Source organism: Delphinus delphis, chromosome 3 (assembly GCF_949987515.2).
Source record: "Delphinus delphis chromosome 3, mDelDel1.2, whole genome shotgun sequence".
Classification (NCBI taxonomy): domain Eukaryota; kingdom Metazoa; phylum Chordata; class Mammalia; order Artiodactyla; family Delphinidae; genus Delphinus; species Delphinus delphis.
In genome coordinates this window covers 25,735,540-25,751,854 of record NC_082685.1, presented here as the reverse complement: position 1 = coordinate 25,751,854, position 16,315 = coordinate 25,735,540, and the positions used below count along the sequence as shown (strand labels likewise).

The window sequence follows — 16,315 nt, the reverse complement described above, 5'->3', positions numbered from 1 at the left end:
TATACTGTATGTAAGTTAAAAGCAAAAATATATATATATATGCAAATGCCCTTTAATCTATCTTTGTTCATCCCTTGAAGCTGGATGCTTTTTACACAGTATCCAGGTGTGGCCTCTGTCAGTGTGAGTCACTCTCATTCCCAGTCTACTCAGTTACATGTTCTTCATGTCCACCTCCCTCAGATTATCTGAGCTGGTGGTGCTACTAAATATCTGGAGTAATGGCACTGGAAATGGGACTGGATAAAGTCATGCCCTAACCAGACAGGGAAGATGTCCAAAATACTTATTATTATTATTACCAGTATATATGGTTTTAATAAAGGTGTAATTTCAAGTCTACAGTACAGTCAGTCCCTTGTTGATTCACTATCCTTTTGATTAAGTTCTTGCAGAGATTGTGGGGAAAATTAAATACAAGCAGCCAACATTCTGAAAATAAGTACTAGCATTGCTAATATTTTTGCTTGAAAGTTTAGCTCCACAATTATAAGGAAAGTGACTTTTAAAATCATAATATAAATATTCACTTTATAAACAACTTTCAGAAATAAAGCCATGTCAGAGTTAGACTTTGTTGAAGCACGTTATTTGCATATTGCAAAACTAAACACAGTGGCAACGCATGAAACTATTACTGCTGTCTTCCAAAATTAACCAACAGATTAAAAAATATGTGGTTAAGTTCCAGAAACTATAATTAATTCATTCACAATCAGTTAATTCATAACTGATTTATGAATGCAAAGCTTTTTAGAGACAGGACTTCATGTTTTAAGAGAGCCTGATTTACATTCTCTTCAATACATGCACATACATACTCATATCTATCAATACAATCTATCCATTCTACATTTAAAATGTCTCATCTCCTCCTCTTCCACACCATCTGTTACTATCTTGTGATTTCTTCCCTGGAACATTACAACAGTCTATTAATTGGTCTCCCTGCTCCACTGCATCCTCCAAACTGACTGCCAGAGTGATTTTTCTAAAGCACAGATTTTGCTCAAACTTTCAGGTCACCTCTCATCTCAAACCACACCCACTACCCTCACCCTTCCTCTCCTGCAGGGATGACAAGCTCAAAAGTAAAGAAGGCCTTACAGGAGCTATGGTGACCAGGAAAGTACAAGACTTGACTCAAAAAGGCAGCCACTACTCAGCTCCAGTTTTCAGGCAAAACCAGAGTGTTTTGATATGAAATGTCTAATTTTTAAAAATCTATGCAGATCAAATAAAATACATCTGTGGATCTCTATCTACAGGCTACTTGTCTGTAACTTATAACCTAAAGGATGACCCAAGATTTGGTTATAATCTCTTTACAAATTTATCTACCTCAATCCCTTCACACAAACTACACTCCAACAATCCACAGAACTACTTACTCCCAACAGACAATACACACCACTGCCTCCCCGCTACTGTTCATTTGGTTACCTTTGCCATGATATTCCTCCTCTGCCCCAACACATCCACATCCATGTCTAATTTTTGCTCAAGCCCCAAAGGGTAACTTTTTAAAAATTTCCTTTATGAGATTTCCTTTCTTTTCTAGCTCCCACACAACGTATGTCCACCTCTCATGATCCTTAGCAGTTCTCACATTAAACTATACTTTTTTACGTAAAAGACTGTAAGATTCTGGAAGCAAGGTACACATCTGATTCTGTTCTGTATTCCCCACATTACCAAACAGTACCTGTTCGATTACATGCTCAATAATAAATGAATAAAGCTATTTATCTGCCTATTTGCATAACAATTAGTACCTCAAATAGACGGCCATTACACAGTATGATCCCTTAGATTTTGAAAATCAAAAGGCTAACAAGGTTCAGAAAAATATCCCTGTAATATTAAGTTTGAATCAGAACTAACATGAACACATGGTTCATTTTAAATATACATCTTAGGTCTGTCCACTGAAAAGGTCTAGAAGCAACAACAACCCACCAGTATTGATTTTGTTTCTAAACACCATTCCCCACTAAAAGGAACCAGAGCTTCTTGGAGAAATGGTTGATTCCTGATATGCAGGGAAAAGTAGAAAACCAAGAAACACACCAAAACTGATGGGCTCATGTTAAAAAGGAAGCAGGAGCTATCTTGAAGGGGCTCTCATTAGCCAAATCTGAACATCAATAAAGATTGTAATTGTTAACACAGTGAATAAATAAAATCCATGAGAGTACGGTGACACACAAAAGGAAGGAGGAGAAATGAGATGGCCTCTGTGAATGCTAGCTAACAAATATAGACGAAACGACAGAAAACCACAATTCTGTAACTTACATTGTAATAACTGATTTCAGGCTCAGGATGCTAAAACCACTGGGTGAAAGGCTGTAATGGAACAGGATATTTACAAGGTGCCAAAATATTATCCCATAGTCCTTTGTAATAATAGGGGATAAAACTGTACCTTAATGGAGAGATCTGGCTGCTGCCACCTTAGTCAAGGGATCAAAATTAGCATAGCTCATAATGGGATAACCTATCATTAAGTGCCTCCCGACATGACTCAATGCAAAGTACACTTCACCTATGATGAAGCATTCTTGTCACTCTTATTAAATGGGCTGCAATCAAGCCTCTCACATAACTTCCAGTTTACAGCAAGTATAGGAGCTAGAGAAACGAGTTAAGTAACACCATGAAGAAATATTCAGACAAGTGAAGAATGCTGCACACGCTACAGGACAACTAACTGAGCTGGACTCTTTAAAAAAAAAAAAGTCAATTCCAGGAGAGGGAAAAGGGCAGAGGGACAGTTAAAACAAAAAGAAATTTAAAAGACATCTACAACCAAATACAAAAGGTGTGTTTTATTTGGAACTTGGTTTTTTTTTTTAAAGAGGGGGTGTTTTTTAAAATATTGAACTGAATATTTGTTATTATATTATGGAATTACTTTCATTTTCTTAGATATAAAAATAGTATTGTGGCTTTATATATGTATAAAATACATATGACTATATTTAATATTTGGTTATATATGGAGATGTATACTATATACATGGTGTGTGTGTGTATGCACGCTTGCTTTTAGAGAGAGACTATCTTAAGAGATACATGCTGAAATGTTTAGAGGATGGGGTATCATGTTTGCAACTTACTTTCAAATTGTTTAACAACAAAAAAGGGTACTTATTTGGGGAGAGAAGGACAGAAAGGGGAGGAGAGGGACAGAGGAAGAAGGGAGGGAACGGACGAAGGGACGACCAAGGAGGGGAGCAGACAAATGATCCAAATACAGCAAAATGTTAACTGTTGAGTCTAGGTGGGGAGAGTATACAGGTGTTTGTTGTACTGCTTTTCCCCCCAACTTTTATATATATGAAATTCTTCATAATAAAAAGTTATGGGGGAAAAGAGAGAACAACTTTAAATGCAACCAGCTTAAAACCAATGTAAAACCTTGAGAGTGTCAGGAAATAAGAGTACTCTCAAGCAAAGCCTGCGAGAGTGTAAATTGTTGCCATGTGACTGGAGGACAACGTGGCAATGTCTATCAGATTTTTTAAAGCACCTATCCAGTGACACTCCCAGGAATCTGTCCTGAAGATATACTCCTCCACATGTGAAATGACATACACGTCAAGTTATTTTTTACAGCATTATGTATAACAGCAAAAGACTGGAAATAGCCTCTATCTGTAACAGCCCAGACTGGTTTCACAAATTATGGCACATATAATAAATCAGCGTGCATCTTTTAAATTATCTCTTCAAAAAACATGAGAGTTCTTTGGAAACTGATATGAAAGATGACCATGTCATATTTTACATAAAAAAAAATCAAGGTGCAGAATAATGTGTATAGCACACACACACATATATGAAAGCTACACAAGAATGTGGTTGAGTAGCTGGAGCTAAAGAGAAGTGAGACTTTTTTTTCCTTACTGTGTACTCCTTTTTGCACCTTATGAATTTTGTACCATAGACATATATAATGTATTCAAAAAAGTTTTTTGTTAAGTATTGATTGACTTCAGCTGTAATGAAGTCTTCACATCTCCATGCTTTCATTACTAAAACCTAATTACAGTGGAGTTATGTAGCACACCTGGGAATAAGGGTCTGCAGTCAGTACATAAGGTGAAAACAGCATATAGTAAAAATCTGCCTTAAAAATCTCTTAAATATATGCCACACTGGACCAACACACCATCTCAATAATTCCTACACAGCTAATTTTCATACCAGCACTTGAACAGTTTGCTGTTTCTTCAACTGACTAGTAGATTAAACAGCTGGCTTGTACTTCAGCCTCATGTTGTGATGTTAAAAATGTTTCTTTAAAATACCATAATCACACTCATCACAGCTAGATGAGAAGCATTCAGGAATTGAGACAGGCTGAGAGAAGAGCAAATTTCCATTCCCCATTTCACGTTTGGTCCAGAATGTTCACTGTTTAGGTTAGTTTTCCCTTGCTTTTGTCACCAGATGTAAAGAAATGAATTTGATAAATGTATGAAAGATGTGTAGTGACAACATGGTGCTTTCTAAAATACATTTCAAAAACAGTACCTCTATTAATTAAACAAACCCCTACAGTGGAAAAAAATATCACAATCCAAATATAATGGACTAATTTGCTGATTGGGAACAGGCTGTAACAATCCCCAGATCAATGTGAGAAGGACAGAGGAGTAACACCTCTTGAGAGACATCACATATGATCTCATAATCTGAGCTGTAGCCCATTCCTTTATATTAGCATTTCCATACAGATATATAGATTCTTCAATCTTTACTCTGAGTTATCTTCTAACTCCAATAAGTAAAGTTAGCTATCACTGAAGCTAAATAAAAACTCCCAAATCTTTCTATCCCTGCTCTCTCTGGTGAGCGCCAGATCAGTATTCCTACTAGATACTTCTCCTTTTAGAGGATTCACCCATAGGCTACTCAAATTCACTACAAACTGAACTCATTCTTTCTCCTCCCTCCACTCCCCCCAGTCTGTTCTTCTAGTATTCCCTATCTTGGAAGAGAGAACAAACAACCATTCTGGCGCCCAAGGCAAAAATCTAAAATTATACTATATTCCATCCATCTCTTTCTCCTATAACCAATCCCCAAGTTTGGTAGGTCCTGCCACCTACATCTCTTTTAAGCCCACCCCATCTCCACCACGCCCACTGTCAATGCTTTGGTTTGCCTTCATCATTGCACACTTGAGCGAACTGGTCTCCCTGCCTTGAGTCTCTTCAATCCATCTTACAGACACCTGAAAAGTTAACTTCCTAAAATGCAAATTTGGTTACATCACTCTTTCTATTTTAAGAACAGAAGGATCAAGAACAAGTCCCAAAGTAATGATATAGTAAGCTAAACACAAGCTCATTTAATAACATGACATAATGCAAAGAGAATGTACTACCAGGCATATTTTTTATGAGTATATTCCTATTCTACCCCACACTATATGACCAAATTAAATAAGCTATTAAGTGTGTTTCAGTAGAAAGAGGCCTTAGGGAAGCAAGGAAAATTCAACTGCCTTCTTAAAGAGAGTCAAAAATGAACACAAAATGGATCCTAACAGTGATAAAGGTGCCTTAAGGAAAACAAGGAGTTTCCCAGACCTAAAAAACAAGAGTGCGTTCAAGCTGAATGTAAATATTAACATGCTTAAAATGAATGCCGTAATCAGAAAAGGATTGGGGAAGTAAAAACAAGCAGAGAAGCTGAAGGAAGACAGAAAAACCATCCATCCCTAAAGTAAAAGCTGAATGAGGTTGTCTCAGTCCCAGGCCAGCAAATGTCACTTCCCTGGTCAAGTCCATGCTAACGAAACCAGGTGACTATGATCTGACCTGGTAGGTAAAGTCTACCCACTGGACAAGAATATTTCGGTCATTTGGCTTGAGTCTTCAGTTCCCTCTAAATATCTCTTCTCATTTGAAAAACTTAAACTGGCATGTTAAGTAGGATCTAGTAAGGAAGTCTACCTATCAGAAAAGTTTATATTAATCATGCCAACAAGCACATATCATTATAAATTAATAAACTGGAATTCTGGCTTTACACATCAGTCTTGCATAGCTGGTTAATGAATTTAAGTCTAACCGTGGGATAAGGTGCTGGCTTTCAGCATGCTGACAAGATCAGATTTCTAAGGGTGTTAAATCCAAGACCAGACCTAGGATGAAGGTAAATTCTATAACTGTATTTGTGGCTATTAAAATTAATTAAAATTTAAAATTCAGTTCTTCAGTTAACAGAGCCACATTTCAAAATAGCCACAAGTGGCTAGTGGCTACCATATTGAACAGCACAGATAATGAACATTTCCATTATCCAGAAAGTTCTAACTGGACGGCACTGTTCTGGAAGACAACCTTAAACTAACCCTACTGTGAGTCCTCTCGGGAAACAGGCTGAGATAGTCTTGGATGGCTAACACAGAATCTGAGATCTAGACTATTCTCTACAGAAGGTACGAAATAGATACTCAGCAACCATTGTTTCCTTTCCCTTTGCAATGATTTTTTGAAATCAGAATACAGTTTTAGTCTTCAGGATTTCTGCCCCTCTTTTTATCACTGGATGGTATTTTAAACTTGAGGCACAGACATTAGAAGCACATTCTCTGAAACGAAACTGCCCAGATTCATGTCTCATCTTTGTCTCTTACTAGATGTGTGACCTTGAACATGTTCCTTAACTACTCTATCCTTCAGTTTCCTCATAACTAAAGTGGAAATAAGGGTACCTACATCATTGGGTCACTATGAAAATGAGTTTATACATGTAGAGTGTTCAGAATTGTGCTCAATACAGAGTAACTGCCCATTAAGTGTAAACTACTACTACTTTTCCTACTACCACCACCCTGAGAGCTCTTCACGTGACAAGCGTGAAAAATGCTCAACTAGAAGAAATACTAACAAATATAAAAAGTAAAACATGGATCACAAAGCCAGAGTGTCAGCCTATGATAAAAAGGTTTTTTTTTTTTTTTTAAGGGTAAAGGAAATGGGTAATCTGGAGTGATTAAATACCAGAAAAAGTCATGAGTTGCCTGACAATGTCTTACTCGTAAGGCTGATAAACCAGAGATCAAAAGAAGTCTACATAGGGACTTCCCTGGTGGTCCAGTGGTTAAGACTCCATGCTCCCAAGCAGGGGGCCCAAGTTCCATCCCTGGTCAGGGAACTAGATCCCACATGCTGCAACTAGAAGAGCCCACATGCCGCAACTAGAAGAGCCCACATGCCGCAACTAAAGAGCCTGCATACTGCAATGAAGATCACGCGTGCCGCAACTAAGACCCGGCGCAGCCAAATAAATAAATAAATAAATATTTAAAAAAAAACATGCTAAGAATGTCACTGTTAAAAAAAAAAGAAGTCTACATAATAAGCTACTGAGCTATTTAAATAACCAATAAAAAGTAAGGAGGAACTGAGAAGATACAGGTTTGAGTTCACTAGACCAAATGATACTTCCCTATATAAAACACATTTTGACATGCAAATGTATAGCCTCTCTTATACTTCCTAAGTTACCTTTAGGTTCACTTGGTGACTGACTAAAGATCTTCTAATCTTTTCATTAAGAAGGGAGAGCACCAGATACAATTAAGATACCATGCTAAACAACGATCCATCATGTGTTCTCCAAGTGAAAACCCACTGTAGAAAACCGCATCTTACTCTAACAGTATATAGACAATATGAAAATCCTGAAGTTGAAGTACAAACTTCAGCAAATGTAGTCAGATGGAAAGAGCCAGAGCTCTGGAGACACACAGGCTCAAGCTTAAGCTTGGCCTTGCCATGTACTAGCTGTATGACCCTGGGCAAATTGTACTTAATGCTCATGAGCTTCATTTTACAATCTGTAATATACACGTAAAGCAGGTGCCAACTAAGTAAGAAATATATGTAAAGAGCTTACAATAGTGCCTGGCACTTAGTAGATGCCCAGTAAACAGCAGCTACAGTAAGTAAATCGTCCTGAGAAGACCCTCCAGGAGTCCTAAGAATAAAAGACCACTACTTTACATGGTAAATACAAAAATTATTCTGACCAGGTAATAACTATAAATCATGAGATAATGCCACAAAATTGTCATTTGCTTTCCATAGTTTATAACCTATTCCTCAAACAAATGTCCCTTGTTTACTGTACTGTATTCCCTGTTAGGCTATGACTACAAAACTTTTGGGCCTATTTAATAAAAATAACTGCATTTCTTACACTGAAACAAAGTTTTTACTAGCAAATACCTTCACTAAACCACACCCAAACATGAACACTATGAATAAATGTCTAACATTTCTTCTTTCTCTATTATAATGGAAAAAAGTAAAGAAATTTTAAGTTTCTCTCAGTGAGCTGAGTTCTACATAACAAAACAATACAGGGTAATTGCTTACCTGGACAATATTTTGTACTTCAGATCCACCAATCCAGAATGAATGGGGGTATTCCCTTTCAGACTAGTCTGAGAAAAGACAGCAGTCAAGCAGCTTCCAAGATTCTTTCCGCTTACTGTATCCAGCTTTCTTCAACAAAATCCCAAACATGCACTTCGGTAACTGTTGAAAGACAGAAAGCAATCCATACACCCACCATGGCACCAGCGGCAAAGGACAGCCACCAAGAAATGGAAGGGTCAATGGAGTGGTGGATCTGAAGCACAGAAAGAGTTACAACCCTTGAGTCAGCTATTTGGTATAAAAGGTCTGTAGTAGCACTGCTCATCTCTGTGTTGAGAGAAGGATAAGAAATTCTACATAACAAAGAAGGAAACATCCCTAATACTATTATTTGTTCATGATAAATATCATGCAATTTCCAAATGCATGATAAAAATTTCTTCTATTATTCACATAAATTGTCCCAGATCATTCAGCTGCAATGAATTTTATCCATTTTCTAAGACAGCTCCTCTACTACTACAGAAACTTTGTCAGCCAAAGTTAATATAGGAGGGCTCAAATGTCTCCCAATCAAAATATGTATTTAAGCACCTAACAAGAAATCTTTTGGTTTGCCACATATAAGAAATCAAATCCTCACATCTCTCAAATCTTCCACCCTCAGCTGAAATACAGGACATTTTAAGACATGTGACATAACTTCAAGAGTAAACTTCTGACTCAATAAAGGCCAGTCCCCCACAATGGCCAGTCACTGGGTAAATTAGGGAAAATAATAAAGAACACTAGTAAACAATTTACTAGATAACACCTTTAAATACATAAGCCCACTCCACATTATATCAACATTCTTTTATTACCATACCAACTCTTCCATTAGACTGTAAACTCTAAACAAACTACGAGGGAGAGAGAAAAAGACATTCAACAGGATGACATAGATAAAAACTTAAAAATCCAAAGACTGTGAAGCTGCTTGCACATAAATTTGCTTCTTCCTCAATTGTCACACTACTGCCAAAATGTTCCGGCAGTAATTATAATACCTACCTTTATTGAAGGGTTACTAATGGGCCAGGCCTTTCACATTCATTACTCATATTTAATTCTCAAAAAATATGAGAAGAAATAACTTGCCCACAGTCCCACATCTACTAGGTGGTAGAGCCCATGCCCTTTTCACAGAATACTGTGGCCTCCCAAGTCCACAGTCCATGGATCAGAAAGACCATGATTCCTGGGGCAGAAGAAACCAAGCTTTAAGCTAACTGACGTCAGAAGGGAGAACCACAAAAATACAGAAGAGTTAAGTATTTCAGCCTAGCTGAACTAAAATACAACTGAACTTGTTGAGCCATCCTGAAAGGGCTGACTCCCCTGATGTAGCCACTTAAAAGCATTTCAGTAACAAAAAGTCATGCAATTCTAAGGCCCACAATATTAATTTTATAACAAAACACATTATAACGTTGCCCAAGCAGATTTTGTGTTTAGCAGCAAAGATGTGTCTGTGACAAAGAATCCCAAACCCAGTTGAAACCAAGGAATTTTTAAATTCCAAGATCAATAAATAGTCCACAGGCAAAGACTAAAGATGTTCTGATTTTTCATGTTACAGGCAAAGCAACTGAGGTGACTGACTGAAGTACAAGTCTAAGATTAACCTCTTCATAACAAACGGGTGGAAATATCTTAATACCCTCAACTTAAAGGCATTATTTGAGTAAAATCACAAGCAAAGAATAATTGCTCAAGCTCTTCTCATTACTCTAGAGCCTAAGAATAAACTAAAAACCCAATTTTGACAAAAGCTGCTAGTGGGCTAGTAGTTAACTGCTAGAGCAATATACTCTGCTTTTCAAAGTATAACTCACTGCTATAACCAAAATGCCTAACAATTATAGCAAAACACAGCCACAACAATTTGACTAACGGACTCACTCCTGAACCTCTTGCGTTGTCAGGGCTTTTTCTTGTATTAGTGAGTTAATTTTCCCCCCTTCCCTTCAAATAAACATTTACTGAATGCCTAATTGGTGGCAGGCCTTATGCTAGAGAAACAAAGATTAATAGATGCCAGACCAGGAATGTAAGGACTGACTTCTTCCTGTCCCCTGCCCCTTTCTCTCTGAGTCTCCTAAGCAATCACTTCACAGAACCAAAACATATTTTATTATTAGTTCCCAAAACTGGTTAAGTGATCTGAATTTAACTCTCAAAAAAAAAAAAAAAATACTCAGGTTCCTTTTTCTTAACAGCAGAGCTCTCATTTTTCTTTTTCTTCTGTGGATCAGAGGTTTGCTATTAAAGAATGGTTTCCTATATTCATTGTACTTAGGTATTTGCCCATCTCTCTACTCAGTCATCTTTTTCAATTTACATGTTAATGTCTCACTGTTTCTACTTCACTGCTTTCCATTCTGTGAAGGTCTTCATTGTTGACTAACCCTGAGAGGGAATTTCCTAAAAAATGTTTCCTGCTGACATCACTGAACTCTGCAATCTTTGAATTTTGTTAAAACAATAATAAGATCCAGGTTAGAGATACCCTACTGGACTGTCAGGTCTTCCTGGCTGGTCTCTCATTTGCCTACAAAGACAAGCTTCCTGTGAGGCAATTGCGATCAGCAGAAACTGAACTGAGGGTAACAAGCACTTTCTTGACCAACAGGTTTTTCCCCTTTTCTCAACTAATTCAATGAACAACAATACAACTCAGGAGGAAATCTTGTAGGATAGTCACCACTTATTCTGTTAAAGGTCAAGATCACCAGCTTTGCTAAAACAAGAATAAGAATTTGAAAATCCTAATTTCCTTGTCGAAACTAAATTGATCAAACATAAATCACAAAGCTCAATGTTAATATGAACAATTACCAGTCTCTTTCTAGCAGGATACCTAAAACAGGGTTAAGTGGGTTCTCTCCACAGGTAGAGTACAAGTCTAATTATGGCTAATTGGTAGTTCTTAGTAATTGTAACAGTACTTCCCAGATTTCCAAGACAGTACTTATTCTGTATGATTTCATCATCTCCTCCAAAGATGCCTCGTTAAATGTATGGCTAAAAGCAACTGAATTTTAGGCCTCTGTAAAGCTTCACAATTAAATACACACACAAATCAGGGGGGAAAATTTAAAACCTTCCTCACATCATCTGTCTTGATTGTGCTTTACAAAATATGGTCCCTGTACCTGTGGGGAGAGTTAGCTTGGCAGGTAGTTGCTGAGAGACAAGTCTTTGCAAGGTCCTTTCACATGCATCTCTCATAATCCTCCCAGCAGCAATACCTACATTTTCTTATTTTTATATATAATGAAATCATACCAGAGTTTAAACGTTAACGTTCTTAAGGTCACACAGCCAGCAAGTGACAGCTAAGATACAAACTCAGGTGTTTCACTCTAGAGTCCATGCCCTTTATGCTAAATCACGCTTCTCTAAGGTCACAGCATCCTTAGAACTTATCGACTGTTTGGCAAGTTCACGTCAACAGATATAAAAGGAGTTTGGTTTCCTCAGTCCTTCTATCAACCACTCTCTAGGATGTATATAAATCAATCTGTATGTGTATAAAAGTCTGTAAATAATGGTTAAAATGTCTATGAATGTCTGTGTACCACATCCCACCTTACTTTTCCCCTTAGCAGTCTTTCTCGTCTATCTATCTCCACCTTTGTCTTAAGATTATCAAAAGGAAATCTTTTTTTTTTTTTTTTTTTTTTTTTGCGGTACGCGGGCCTCTCACTGTTGCGGCCTCTCCCGTCGCAGAGCACAGGCTCTGGACGCGCATGCTCAGCGGCCACGGCTCACGGTCCCAGCCGCTCTGCGGCATGTGGGATCCTCCCGGACCGGGGCACGAACCCGTGTCCCCTGCATCGGCAGGCGGACTCGCAACCACTGCGCCACCAGGGAAGCACCAAAAGGAAATCTTAAAAAGTTTTCACAGCATGGAAAAAAAACTAACGTTAATTTAAATCAATACCTACTGCACACCCAAGTGTGAAGTGTAGTGACGGATTCAAAGGACAATCAGATACAGCCTCTGGAAGAGAAGCTTAGACATGATCAAACTTTTATGATACACAGGAAGGTCTGATAAGTCCCATAAGAGTTAGGAACAAATTATCGTAAGAACTAGTGATATAGGTGAGAATTTCCAGAAAAGAAGATGGCTAAGATACAGGCAGACAGCAATAATACACGCAATCAACAGGAAAGTTCAACTCAACATTTACTGAACACCTACTACAAGAGGCACTGTGAGGAGTTTATCATTTAATAGGGGACACAAACAGGAAACTATAATACAAACCCAGAAGATGTTCACTGCCACAAGATAAAGTGTCAGAACTCATTCATTGAACGACGATTATCATATAGGCAGTGCTATAGATAAAAAACCAAAATGGTATCTGCCACCACAATATAAACTGACATCAAAAAGAGAAGGCATCTAAGCTGTGTTCTGAGGGGATAGTACTTCATCAGCATAGGTGGAAGAGAGGATTGTTGAGATCTGACCTAAAGCAACTTGGCCAGAGCACCAACTATTAGGTCCTTCCCATAAACATCAGTAGCCTTAAATACATGGGTTTAGGTCAGTTCGTATCAGTGCTGACAAAGGAAACAGTGAGCAGAATCTGAAGAACCACAGATCCCCACGCTTTGGCTGGAATATAGAATAAGTGAGGAATGTGAGAAGAAAAAGCTGAAGAGAGGCTGGAATTTGAATTACTAGGACTTGAAATGCTTTCTTTCCCTTAAACTGTAAATATCACCAGATGGAAGCCAAGATCCCAGGTACCTCACAGCACAGAAAAGTTTGTTTCTAGAATTCATAGAACCAAACAGTACTACTCAGAGAAATACATGTGCTGTCCTGTAAAGCTATGTAATGGGTTAGCGATTCTTCTGTGCTATACAGAACTCGCAGTTTTCAGGGGACAGCAGTCAGGGGCCAAAGAGTGGCAAGACTTGTGAGCAGGATCATGTTTATCCTTGTCAAATCTGAAAGGACATCTAACCTACTCCAAAATCAGGAGTAAAAATTGATAATATTTGAGCCACAGCCTCTTGAGGCAGGTCAGTGAGGTCTATGCATATGCATGTGATTTGTTTCATTTGGACCCTACTTAAACTTCTGTCTACTTTATCTGCATTTGGTAAATCAACACATGGCTAGTGGCAGATGAGGGTAAGTGACGGTGACAAAGTAAGACCCAATTTCTTAAAGGAGTCACTAAACAATCCCACTTATTCCACTTAGAAAGCCAATGACAAGGCGGGGTGGGGGGACACAAAAAGATAAAAAGATAAATATTTCCAATAACGTCACTTAGTTTCTTTCATCTCCTTGGACTTGTGGCCTGTCTGTACTTCAATAGCTCTAAAAATAGATTTGATATTACAGCTTCTTAATAAGATCCAATATATTTTACCTATATCACTACATTCGACAAGTAATATAGCCATTTAGAGATAACACAGAGGGGAATGACTCACTTAAGGTCACTTAGCAAAGAAGGGAACCATTCAGAGGCTAACAACAGAGTATAAAACTACCCATTACTTGTGTAAAGGGGGGAAGGGGTACACTCACACCCACAGAGGAAGCAGGATTATCTTTCCCAAACTTTTAACATTAACTTCTGCTATCTTCTAATAGGAAAGACTAACCATCTTTTTCCAATTAGCAGCTATGTGAGTGCTTTCTAGTAATAAGTGCCTGAACATAAAACTCATACTACTTCTAACTCAAGTGTTAAATATCATGTGACACACAATGCACAGGTTTCATTCTTTCCGGTGAAGTCCACCACACTAGACAAAGTCTGGTGAACTTTTGTGTATTTCCAAATGGATTACTACTTTTCTACCTCATTAATAATAAAGCTAATTTTACCAAAGTCAGAAGTTTGAAAAACAGTCCCACAAACTAGGTACAGTACTGGGCCCACATCAAGCCGCCAAAGTCATTTGGTGGTTAAATTATTCACTATCAGCAATCGTAAATTCAGTTGGCTCGATGAAGAGTTTATAGTCTATATTAAAGACTGAATCCTACGAGGTAGGTCAGCTGCAGAAGCACTTTTTGTGGACCTGGCCACAGGCAGGGGTAGGAGTCACAATGGGGGTTATATTTTGAAGATTTAATTATTCTGCTATCACCAGTTTTACTTCCTAGTAAACTAAAAAACTGCAAGAAAAAAAGAAAGAATCAAAATCAAAGAAAGTAGAGGAATGAAGATTAAGAAATTGGTGAAACCCAAGAACTGTTTCCTTTCTTTGAAACAGCAAGCTCTGGAATATCAAATGAAAGTTATCCTGTTAACCATTAAGTACCGAACTGGTACAGGCAGCACAATCACAAATATTTGAGTACTGAAGCTGACTCATAAAATTCTAAAAATATTTCATGCTTTAGGCTTTCAAAATACCATCAGTTTAACCCCTCCCCCTCCTTTCATCATGTTATTTTGAAATGTAAATGTTTTTAACCTAGTTCTGGAAACTCTAATTAAAATGCAGTGAATACAGAAAGCCACATGCAATTAGATTTCAAGGCATTATCATTCCTACATCTGATCCTGGATTTAGTAAATCAGTTGTTAAGTACCTGTGCTATCAACTACACTAAAATAAATATATATGTTTAGGAAAAGAGTTGCCTAAGAGTCTTAACTGCTTAACTGATAGCCCTTTGAGGGAATATAAAAATCCGTTTATAAAAAGCCATTGTAAAAAAAAAAAAAAAAGCCATTGTAAAAAAAAAAAAGCCATTGTAAAATTGATCTAGAGAACTACTTTGTTAAATTTTCTAAGAATCCCAGTTTATAACGTCCTTGAAAAGGCTGAAATATCTTTTCAGGTCATAGACAAGTACAATCATGTAAAATCAAAACTTATGAGCACTGGATGCTAGTATATTTAGGCCAGAAATTTTTTTCTACATCCATTCAAAGACATTAAATGGATTACACTGTACTTACTCTAATTCTTTTGCAAACAAATACTATTTATTTATTTAGGCCACACGGTGCAGTTTGTGGGATCTTAGTTCCCTGACCAGGGATCAAACCAGGGCCCTCGGCAGTGAAAGCACTGAGTCGTAACCACTGGACCACCAGGGAAGTCCCTAGTTATTTTTTAAATGAATGGAAATGGAAGGAGCACTGAACAGCCAATTTCAAAGAGGTACCAAGTTACAATTTTTTGCTATGCAGTACTCCTCCTGTTGTAAGTACATGTATTATACACACATAAGAATATGTACTATGTAACTCCAATTAAGATATTTTACCAAAATAACCCCATACAAAATTTGAAGAATATCAAAGGCTTGACCTCAAAAGTTTGATAAATTGTACTGAAAGGAAAAATTACTTAATAAATGAACATCAAAAACTCATAAGTATCAGTATCCCTTAGAAAGCAGCCATACGTGCACATACCCACACACACACACACACACATCAGAAACTACCAGAGCTTTTTTTCCTCTAGTTTTCAAGACTGCTGGAGAAGTCTAGTGAATTATGCAAAGGACAGCAAATATTAAGCTGCCTCTGTATTTATGCTACTGTACTTCCATTTTTAAAACATGCATCTCAACTCCCCAGATACCATCATCCACAGAAACCATGCAGCTATCCAACAGACTTTCAGTGTCACCATTTATTATTTATAGCATTAAATGGGGGAAGTGGCTCTGATGTCACCGACCCTACCCAGTGGAATCACTGACTCAATAAACATTTTCACACTGGAGAAAATCTGGCTAGGAAAACATTTTGCTGTGTTAAGTAGAGTCTTTCACCTTTCCTCTCAACCCTGGGGTAAAAGTTGTTACTGTGTTAGGAGAGATACAAAGAAACTGTCAAGGTTTCCACAGGAGGAAAACCTGA

General features: G+C 37.6%; 1 protein-coding gene across 5 annotated transcripts in view; it reads right to left on the bottom strand.

The window, feature by feature from the left end:
• The window catches only part of FBXW11 (F-box and WD repeat domain containing 11), a 132,186-nt gene that overhangs the window by 114,566 nt on the left and 1,305 nt on the right, over nt 1–16,315 (bottom strand). For 2 of the 5 annotated variants that reach the window (XM_060008397.2, XM_069540572.1), the window contains exon 2: nt 8,403–8,564. The exons of the other annotated variants lie outside the window; for them this stretch is intronic. The gene's annotated coding sequence lies outside the window, so the exon portion shown is untranslated. The remainder of the gene's footprint in view (nt 1–8,402; nt 8,565–16,315) is intronic. 5 annotated transcript variants of the gene reach the window in all.